Source organism: Lygodium microphyllum, chromosome 7 (assembly GCF_053477565.2).
Source record: "Lygodium microphyllum isolate KBCC chromosome 7, Lygodium_microphyllum_v1.1.10, whole genome shotgun sequence".
NCBI classification, from domain to species: domain Eukaryota; kingdom Viridiplantae; phylum Streptophyta; class Polypodiopsida; order Schizaeales; family Lygodiaceae; genus Lygodium; species Lygodium microphyllum.
In genome coordinates, this window is record NC_141141.1 from 22,080,170 (window position 1) to 22,089,289 (window position 9,120).

General features: G+C 42.2%; 1 pseudogene; it reads right to left on the minus strand.

Annotated features, from left to right (window-relative positions):
* Nucleotides 1–3,487: 3,487 nt before the first annotated feature.
* Nucleotides 3,488–5,344, minus strand: LOC148033261 (cytoplasmic 60S subunit biogenesis factor REI1 homolog 2 pseudogene; annotated as a pseudogene).
* Between the last annotated feature and the right edge of the window lie 3,776 nt (nt 5,345–9,120).

A 9,120-nucleotide genomic window follows, 5' to 3' on the forward strand; every position in this document is an offset into this window, starting at 1 on the left:
ATCTGGTTTCCTACCAGTATACCTCTCCTCTGGAGTCATTCCATGTATTGCTGCAGTGGGAGTCCTGTTCATTATGTAGACTGCTGTAGCAACTGCTTCAGCCCAATAAAAATCTGGCAAGTCTTTTTCATTGAGCATGGCACGAGATACCTCTCCAATATACCTGTTTTTCCTTTCTGCAATTCCATTTTGTTGTGGGGTATAACTGCATGAATATTGCTGCTTTATGCCATGCTCCTGCAAGAACTTTGCAAACTCATTTGAGAGGTACTCTCCCCCTCCATCTGACCTCAAGCATTTTATTTGCAGACCTGTTTCTTTTTCAGCCATAGCTTTAAGGGTTTTGAAATGCCCAAAAACTTCACTTTTCTTTTTCATAAAATACACCCAAACTTTTCTGCTATAGTCATCAATAAAAGTGACAAAATAATGACAGCCTCCAAGAGATGCAGCTTTAGTAGTCCACACATCAGAGTGGATTAATTCCAATGGCTTCTCACTCTCTTGAACATGTCTAGGAAATGGTTTCCTTGCCTGTTTTCCAAACTGACAGGCTTCACATACCTTATGCATTTCTGCAACCTTGAATTTTGGTAATCCTGCAACAATATTTTGGGCCTGCATTGATTTAAGTCGCTGTACATTAACATGACCAATGCGTTTATGCCAGATATCAATATCTGCAACTACACTGGTCCCATGTGCAAACATTGCTGCACTCAATTCAGACATGTCTACATCCAACGTAAACATTCTGCCCTTCTTCTTTCCTTTTGCTATCAAGCGACCTTTATTTTTCATATCCTCAACAAAGCATCCATGAGGATTAAATCTGACCTGCAAGACTTGCTCAACCATTTGACCGACAGAAACCAGATTCTTGGTGATATTCGGGACATGAAATACATCGGACATGTATTTCTTTTTTCCATCCTGCATAGATAAGGGAATTTTTCCAATCTGCACAATAGGATGTGCAGTATCATCACCAGTCTCCACAAATCCTGGTTTTTCCATTTTCCTTGCATCCTCCATCCATTCTGCATGACCTGTCATGTGGTTTGATGCACCTGAGTCAACATACCATACATCATTGCTTTCTTCTGCACTTGTCACAGGATTGTTCATGTGCTGCACCATGAACAAATGCTCATTTCTGTCATCACCGTGTCTGCTAGAAGATGCATAATTCCCTTGTTGCAGTTTTCCATTCATGATGTCATTCTGCTTTTTATAGCAGTCTTTAGCCATATGACCCATTTTACCACAGTAATAGCATTCAACATTAGTGTTTGCATTTTGACCTCTTTGCCATCCACCACGACCTCTTTGGCTCCCCCTGCCTCTAGAGTTACCACGTCCTCCTCCATAGGACTAGTTTTCTTGAGTTTGCTGCATATTCTGATTTCTACCACGGCCTCCAAATCGGCCTCCTCTACCTCTGCCTCTACCTCTTCCAGCATTTGAGTAGAAGACAATTTCTTTTGAAGTTCCTCCTAAAGAAGATGCACCACCATTTCTCTGCTCCTCAGAAATTAGAAGAGCAATCAACTCCTCAAAATCAGGAAATCTTTCACGGACGGAAATGGATGTCCGAAACTGCGCATAATCCTTTCCTAGACCATTCAAGGTCACAGAAACTAAATCATCATCTTCCACTGGCGACCCAATGGAAGCAAGTGCATCTGCAATCTTCTTCACCTTCATGTGGTAGTCATTGATGCTCATATTTTCTCTTTGCACATTGTGCAACTCTTGCTTGAGCTGCATTTTCCTGGCTTGCGTATTTGTGCTATACATCTTTGACAGAATATCCCATGCCTCCTTTGGCGTACTTGCATCCTGAATATGCACAATCATAGAGTCTGAAATGCTGATAGACAGCCAGTACATAACTTTCCTGGCTCTCTCATGCCATGCTTTGAATGCCTATATTTGCTGTTGATTGGGAACATCAGGAAGAACTGGTTCTTCTTCATTTCCTGCAACAAATTCCCAATATCCTTTTCCCATAATGAAATTCGTCATTCTAAACTTCCATGCTTGGAAGTTGTTCTTGTCAAGCTTTTCAGTGACAATCTGTGAGAGAGAATCAGACGCCATTACAGAACACTGCGAAAAATTCTGTCAGTGCAAAAACTCAGCTTCACCCTCACAAGGGCAAATCTGCAAGACTGGCGAAAGTGGTATTTGACCACACAGTCACTTCCTCGTGACGATTTTGCATAAACAGGAACCAAGGATGATTCTGTAACTCCCAATGTCTCTGTGCACAAGCATACGATGCAATTTCTACAGAAACTTTTCACCGACCTGTAGAACAGTGGCTGCACAGCATAAAACTGGGCCTTTTCCTGAGTGCGTGCAGAAAACTTCCGCCTCCAAAAGAGGCCCCGAAATGGCCTCAAATCAAAAAAATAAGGTCGCCAGAGGCTAGAGCCCTCTCCCGCAGCATATACTACCCTCTTGCTTCACCGCGAAGGGCATCTCAACCTGAGACAATGCACTCCTGCACTTTCCGGCTGTGCTACCTACAGAGATCTGCTCCCAAAACAGAAAATGAAAGCAACACTGCTCCTCTTACCAGAACACCGCGAGCTTGGCTTGCTTTCTTGAGCTCCTTACCACGAACAAGGCTCTGATACCATGTCAAGATTGTGGGAGAGAAGGAAGGAGTCTCACTTGTATCTTTCTTGCTTGCACAATGGGGGAATACACACAAGGGTGGAGGCTGAAAACAGTTTTCCTCTTCTTAGTTGTGTAAGCCAAAAAGAACTCCAATACAAAGAAATAGAAGAACCCTATATATGGGTCTCAAACCAAACTCAACTAACTAAGGTGGCATACTAACTGAGCCATGAACTAGAGTAGATAAGGATAGCTATCATGTAGCTATTATTCATGGGAGGTGTACCAACTGCGTCTGCAACAATTGACAAGTCGGTGACATAAATACACAACGGTCACCCTGGCGTATCACGAGTGGAGCTCGATATCTCAACAGGCCAGCTTGAGTGGTGCATGCGGAGAACTCAAACAACCATCAACTAATAGGACTACCTTCACTCCATGGTTGATATACTCTGGAGATGTCTTAGGTCAGAGAACACTTCCACTTGGATGCATTAGTAGTACATTGTTCCCCTCATTGTCTCCTCAATCTTCCCCTCCTTTCCTTTTGAGATCTCCTTTTCTTTTCGATCTTCCCCTTCCCTCCTTGTGTTGCTCATTTTCTAGAATACTGGCTATTGCAGGGTGGAGAAGACATTGCAACGCTCGTCGAGCAGTACCTGTTTTGGTTCAAATAGTGCGTCTTCTTACACGTTAGATCGCAATCGATAGACCAATCCTCATCACTGGTTTTCCCCGTTTTGAGAATCCTCTCGATAAAAGAAGTGGGGAGGAAGATAGAATGGCAGATAAAATGTCGTCCTCCTCTGTTCCTTACTGTTTTTTTTCCCCAGGCGGCCTACAACACGCCTCTTTTTTACCAGAAAAGCGGCCTTTCCCCACAATAGCCGAATTTTCGAGAGCCTAGAATTTTGGTGGATTGCTTTTCCACCATATCATGTCGAATGACCAATTCTGAGCTCCCCCTAAGTGCCAGGGTGGTAGGGGTTTCATCAACAGCCACAATTTGGGAATCCTCTTGAAACATGTAGCTGCTACTGAAATCATAAAAGTCCTCTAACTCCTCATCTATGCCCCCATCCTCATATCGTAGCTTACAATGGCTCTTTGATATCATATGCTTTCGAACTGCCTCCAAACTTTGGAATTGTTTTCCTCGATCATCACAATACAAGCAAACAAAACCCCTTGTCACCTTCAAGCCAAGATAATTCAGCATTCCACGAGGATCTTTGAGAAAATTTGAATCTGGAATGAAGAAACCATGCTGTTTGTGCATATGCTCAACACAACCTTCTATAGAGCCATGTGGTATAGCATCACGAAAGAAACATTGGCTTGCATTCCAAACACCCATCTTCTCATCCTCAAGTAACACATTTCTATCCCCTCTGTTCTCTGCTAATTCATCAAGGCTCTCATAACTCATCACCTCGTCACCATCATCACCAATTTCCTCCCACTCGTCACTTTCATCCTCTTCTCTGAGAGATTGCCCTTTGCCATGATCTGTCCATGCATAACAAAATGCAAACAGAACGACTAAGTATGTACAAAGTAAAAAATGTCACACACACAACTTTTTGGTGGATTTCACACCTTGGATGCGCAACAGTACGACAATGTTTTTCAAATTGACTTTGACCCTCTAATTGTCACTTTAGTAGCTCTATCTCTAAGAGATTTGGTTGGCAAAGCGCTTCATTGAATGTTATAGTTAAGCAAAGTTTATTGTTGGCTTCCTCGTCAGAGATGAAAGGCATGCATTTATGTAGGAGCTTGTCATAGTGCTCATTAAGATATTCTTACTCTTCCTAGGATAGTAGATATGACAAATATTCCTCAAGTTTCTCCCTAGGGAATGTGCCCATGTCCGCAAGGACATAGACACGTGTGAATAATTTGAGTTTAGTATCCAACTCGGTCAAGCACTCTATGACACTTCTATGTTTGATGAGGGCTTGCTTGGTTGCTATCTCATGCGAGGTTTTGGGACTTTGCCTAGGCTTTAGCATAGCTGGGGGCTTAGGCCTAGATGAGCAAGTTTGGTCAGTGCTAGGATTGCTTTTGTCCGCAAGGTTTTCATATTTCTCTTGAGGCTTTGTTGCTATTGTGTCATGGTTCTCCTCGGATGTGCCTGGTATAGTTTCGTCAACCTATTGTGACCGTGTTGTATCCACTCTTGATTGGTCCATGTAAGTTCTGTTGTCGTTGGATTGAGCGTTGCAAGAAACTGTTGATGGTAATGGTTTCTTTGATTTATCAAAACACAGAGATGTTTGAGGTTTCATCATTGTGAGATATGGCAATGGGTTCATTGGTGGGTGGACTTGATGCTTTATTCCTTAGCTCTTTAGCACTCTTGGTCTCAATCTTCTTGGCATCTACAACCACTTGCAATTGCCATTGTTTTTGTTGTTTTCTCCTCTTTTTCTTAGGCAATTGAGGTGTATCCTTTAAAGACTTAGGACCTTGAACTAGGTCAGCTATTGATGTGCTTGGTAGGGGGCCTCAGCCTTCTCTTTCTTTGGTGTGTACTCATGGGACATAGTTGCAGCCTGCTAAACAACCTCGATAGGTTGTAAGGGTACAATTGCCTCTCTTTTTGGAGAGTCTAGCTCTTCAGCTAATTCTTCTCTATTTAGCTCCTCATCTGATTGCATTGGTAGTTTTTCCTATTTTCTGTTTGCTTTAGACTATTGTTCTTACCCATTAGAACATGCCTCCATTGCTTCTTATCAGAGTAAGTGTTGTGTTTAGAGCCGTGTTTCTCTTGCTCAGGAGGTTTGGGTGACTCTAGTGTAGAACCAAGAGACGGTTTAGGATTCATGTCATGTAGGCTTGGACGAAACCAGCTAAAGAAGTTAGGGTTGTATTGATGGGAAGCATATAGATCTAGGATTGCAGGTTCTTGAGTGAGGTAGAAGACATATGCGCTAACATCAAGTTCCATGTTTCCTAATCCTAGACCACTAGCCACATGTAGATCTTCTTCTAAAAGTTGTTTATCATACAAGAGATGTGTTTGGATAGTGGCAGAAAGTTGGACCTCATGGACCATTGCCAACACTCATAATGAGGTCGGGACAATGCACGTGGAATCATATCTTGATGTCCAAAGGGCTTTCCTTTGCTCAATGAGTGTCATTAGTCGATGGACAATTCTGGCCTGCCAAATTTTTGTTGGAGTACCATTTCTGTACAAATTTTCATTGTCCTTTTCCCTTTCATTTGATTGCTTCAAGATTTTCCTTGTTTGTCTCACATCGAGTAGTATAGAGCGAGGGTATCAAGCACAATTCTCCAACTATGGCTTTTGGGATGTCCTTTATGACTTCTTCATCAATAGCTACATAATGGGAGAAAACATATTGTTGCTCATCCCAAGTGAGGGGTTTGGCTATGAGCTTTGTGTGCTTTGGTGTTGGCCTTCCAACGTCCACATGGATGTATACAAATGTGATGGCTATCAACTTGTGATCAAGCTTTATCAAACACTTCATCTTTAGTTCATTGGTCAGATGTGCCATCTCCTTGGCCAAATCTTAGAGATATTTCTCCTCAAGCCTAGGCTTTAGGTGCTTTGGAAGTGTTGGAGGTGTCAAGGATGTTGGTCGTGACACCTCTTTCACAAGTGAATTTCTAAGGACGCGTTCTGTATGGGGTGTCATCACGGCCAAAGGCTGTGTTTGCTGTGATTCTTGATTGGAAGTAGTAGAGGCTAGTTCAATGGACTGGCCACTATTTGTAGACTATGGTGTCAAGTCCTTAAGCATATCAAAATTGGTCATGTCTTTTGTTGCCCTTTGTGCATTCACTTATGTAGATCGACAAGCTAGTCACAGGGGGTTGCACAAGCATATCCTTAGGCTGAAAGCTAAGGGTGGTTTCATGTCCCACATCTTTTACATTTGGGAGCTCAGATGGAGATAGAGATTGGGATTGAGCAACTACACTTGAGGATTGTTGTTGTGCTTCTTGTGTCTGTTTAGGGAAATAGGGTGTAGGAGATTTGAGACTTCTAGGTGGACTTGGCACTATGGCTAAAAGATTTGCTCATGGCTATTAGACGATTCTGCCATTTGCTTTGTTGAGAAATCAGCCTTACCATGAGCAGCATTTTCCTATGGTGCTCATTACCCTCTTGGGAAGTCAAAGGCTCCTTGGGCACTAGTGGTCTTTGTGCACACTTGACGATTATATCTGACATCCACTTTTTAGGCATACTAGGCTAAGGATCTACCTTTCAAATAGTCATATTTGGTTTCTTGATTTCAATCGTGAGGGACTCAATCACTCCAATGTTTTTGCCTTGAGACTTGGATTTTTATTTAGATTTCCTCCTGCGCTTCTTTGCTTTTGATATAATCTGGCCTTCAGCTAGACAGAGGTGGTTTAGTAGGGGGTTTTGGTACCCAAATCCATTGGTTACGTGTGTAATATCCTTGAGCATGCAGCAACGCTTTGGATATCCATCGTGGTGATCCGGGTTTTTTACAACCTGGATTATTACCACAAAATTTTGGCCAAAGCCCCTATCAAGAGCTTACCATATCACTTTGGGTTTACTCTTCAAGCACTAGGTATGCTACATTGCTTCTCGATTATGATAACTCTAGCAAATGGGGGAAACAAGTTCTTAGAAGGCATGTCAATGTAAAGGGTCAAAGGGATGGTTATCTTAGTGAAGATGAAAATAGATTACACCTAGGAGTTGAGTGAATGCATAGATTTTCTCAAAGGACTAGCCTCCAACTACACATGGGCTCCGTCTGCATCACTAAGATTTGGAATATATCACCATCATTAGAGGACACCTCACCCTTGCACACAAGTCAATATCCACATCATGGTGTCATTTGGATCTTGCACAAAAGCTTACAAGCATGGACCCCTTTTGTCACATGCTTATATGTATTTATATACATATGGGATACTAAAGTCAAAGCAGCTTTTGGAAGCCCTTTTTTATAATCTCAATAACTCCCAAGAAAAAGCAAATTTCAAGAAAATTCCCGCGAAGGCCGATCGGTTTCGACCTGATCTACAAAGTTGCAGAAGAAACTTTTTCCAAATTCCTCACGGATTTGAAGTTACGAAGGCACAGACTGCTGGCTACATGCAATTTTCTTCTCTCTTTTACCACACCAACTTTCCACTCTATCCTTCTTGTAAAGATATTATAATAATGTGCTTTGGGCACCCACCTCTTGTAATCTAGCTCAATTTCTCTATTTTGTCTACCACCACCCTTGGCTTCTTGCATGATGACCAAGGTGGGGACTTGTCCCATCCACTATGCTCCATATTTTCAAAGATGCCATACATTATCTGGGATTATGTTAATCAAGAAGATTAGCTTAATCTAATCCCTCATGGAGGCTATATAAAGAGCCCATGGAGAGAGGGAAAGCGGGAGAATGACAAGTCCATGAGAGCATTTTAGAATACCCTCATCTCTTTGAGGGAAGCTATGAGTGAGTTCTTTTATTATGTAGCATAATGGCAAGCTTCTTCTACCTCTTCTCCTCTTGTCTCCCTCTCCTCTCATCTCTCTCTCTTATATTTCCATATGGTGTCTAGTACATATATTCTCTCTTGTAAATTTGTGTCTTGGTTCTCTTGATTCTCTTTGAGAAAATGGATGTCCTAGCCCATCCTCCCTTTGGCTAGGTGGTGCCCCTCTTTAGTTCTCTTAGTGAGGATTGGAGGTTGGATGGGTAAGAGGCAACCCGTTCATCATTTCAGCCCTCATTTTTGGTGCCCCCGCTGAGGAGTTCTCAAGCTATGCTCTACAACTTCCATGAAGAAAGAAACATCTAAGGAGTTGTCCTCTTCTTCAACGAGTGTTTGTCAAGAAATCACTAAGGAGGAATCTTCATCAAACCCTATTCAAGGGATTCGCCGCTCAAGAGTACCGTAATGGTCTCCAAAAGAAGCTCAAGAGAAGAAGGATCTTTATCAACAAACGGCACGTATGCGGGTAAAGCAAGTTAATTATACACATCCTTCTTTGCTTCATGAGAAATCTTGCTCTCATCAAGTCTCTACGTCAAGGCATTGTGTTGAGTGCTTGGTGTCTAGTGTAAAGACACTCCCTACGGAGCTTCGTCTTCAAGTGGTGAAGGCGCTTTCAAATTCGGGGATTAACAAGTTTTTGGAGGGTGAGTTACACATCAATGGTGTGCGGTATTGGCGAGAGGCTACATATGGTGATGCGCTTCAACTACTACTAGCAAGAAGACTCAAAGTAATTGAAAAAATAGCTATCAAAGCCTATGAACTTTACAAGGCTGATGATGGTCACACAAAAGTTACGCTAATTAGTGGTGAGAAAATCCTTCGCATCTCTCGAATGGTGGGATCTAAGAGGCCATAGCTTCAACGACACGCTTCATGAAAGTTTGTAGTGTAAATTTGTAGTTAATGCATAAATGACTACTCCTACTTTCTACAACTTTCAATCGGTTCAAAGCATTCGGGTGGATG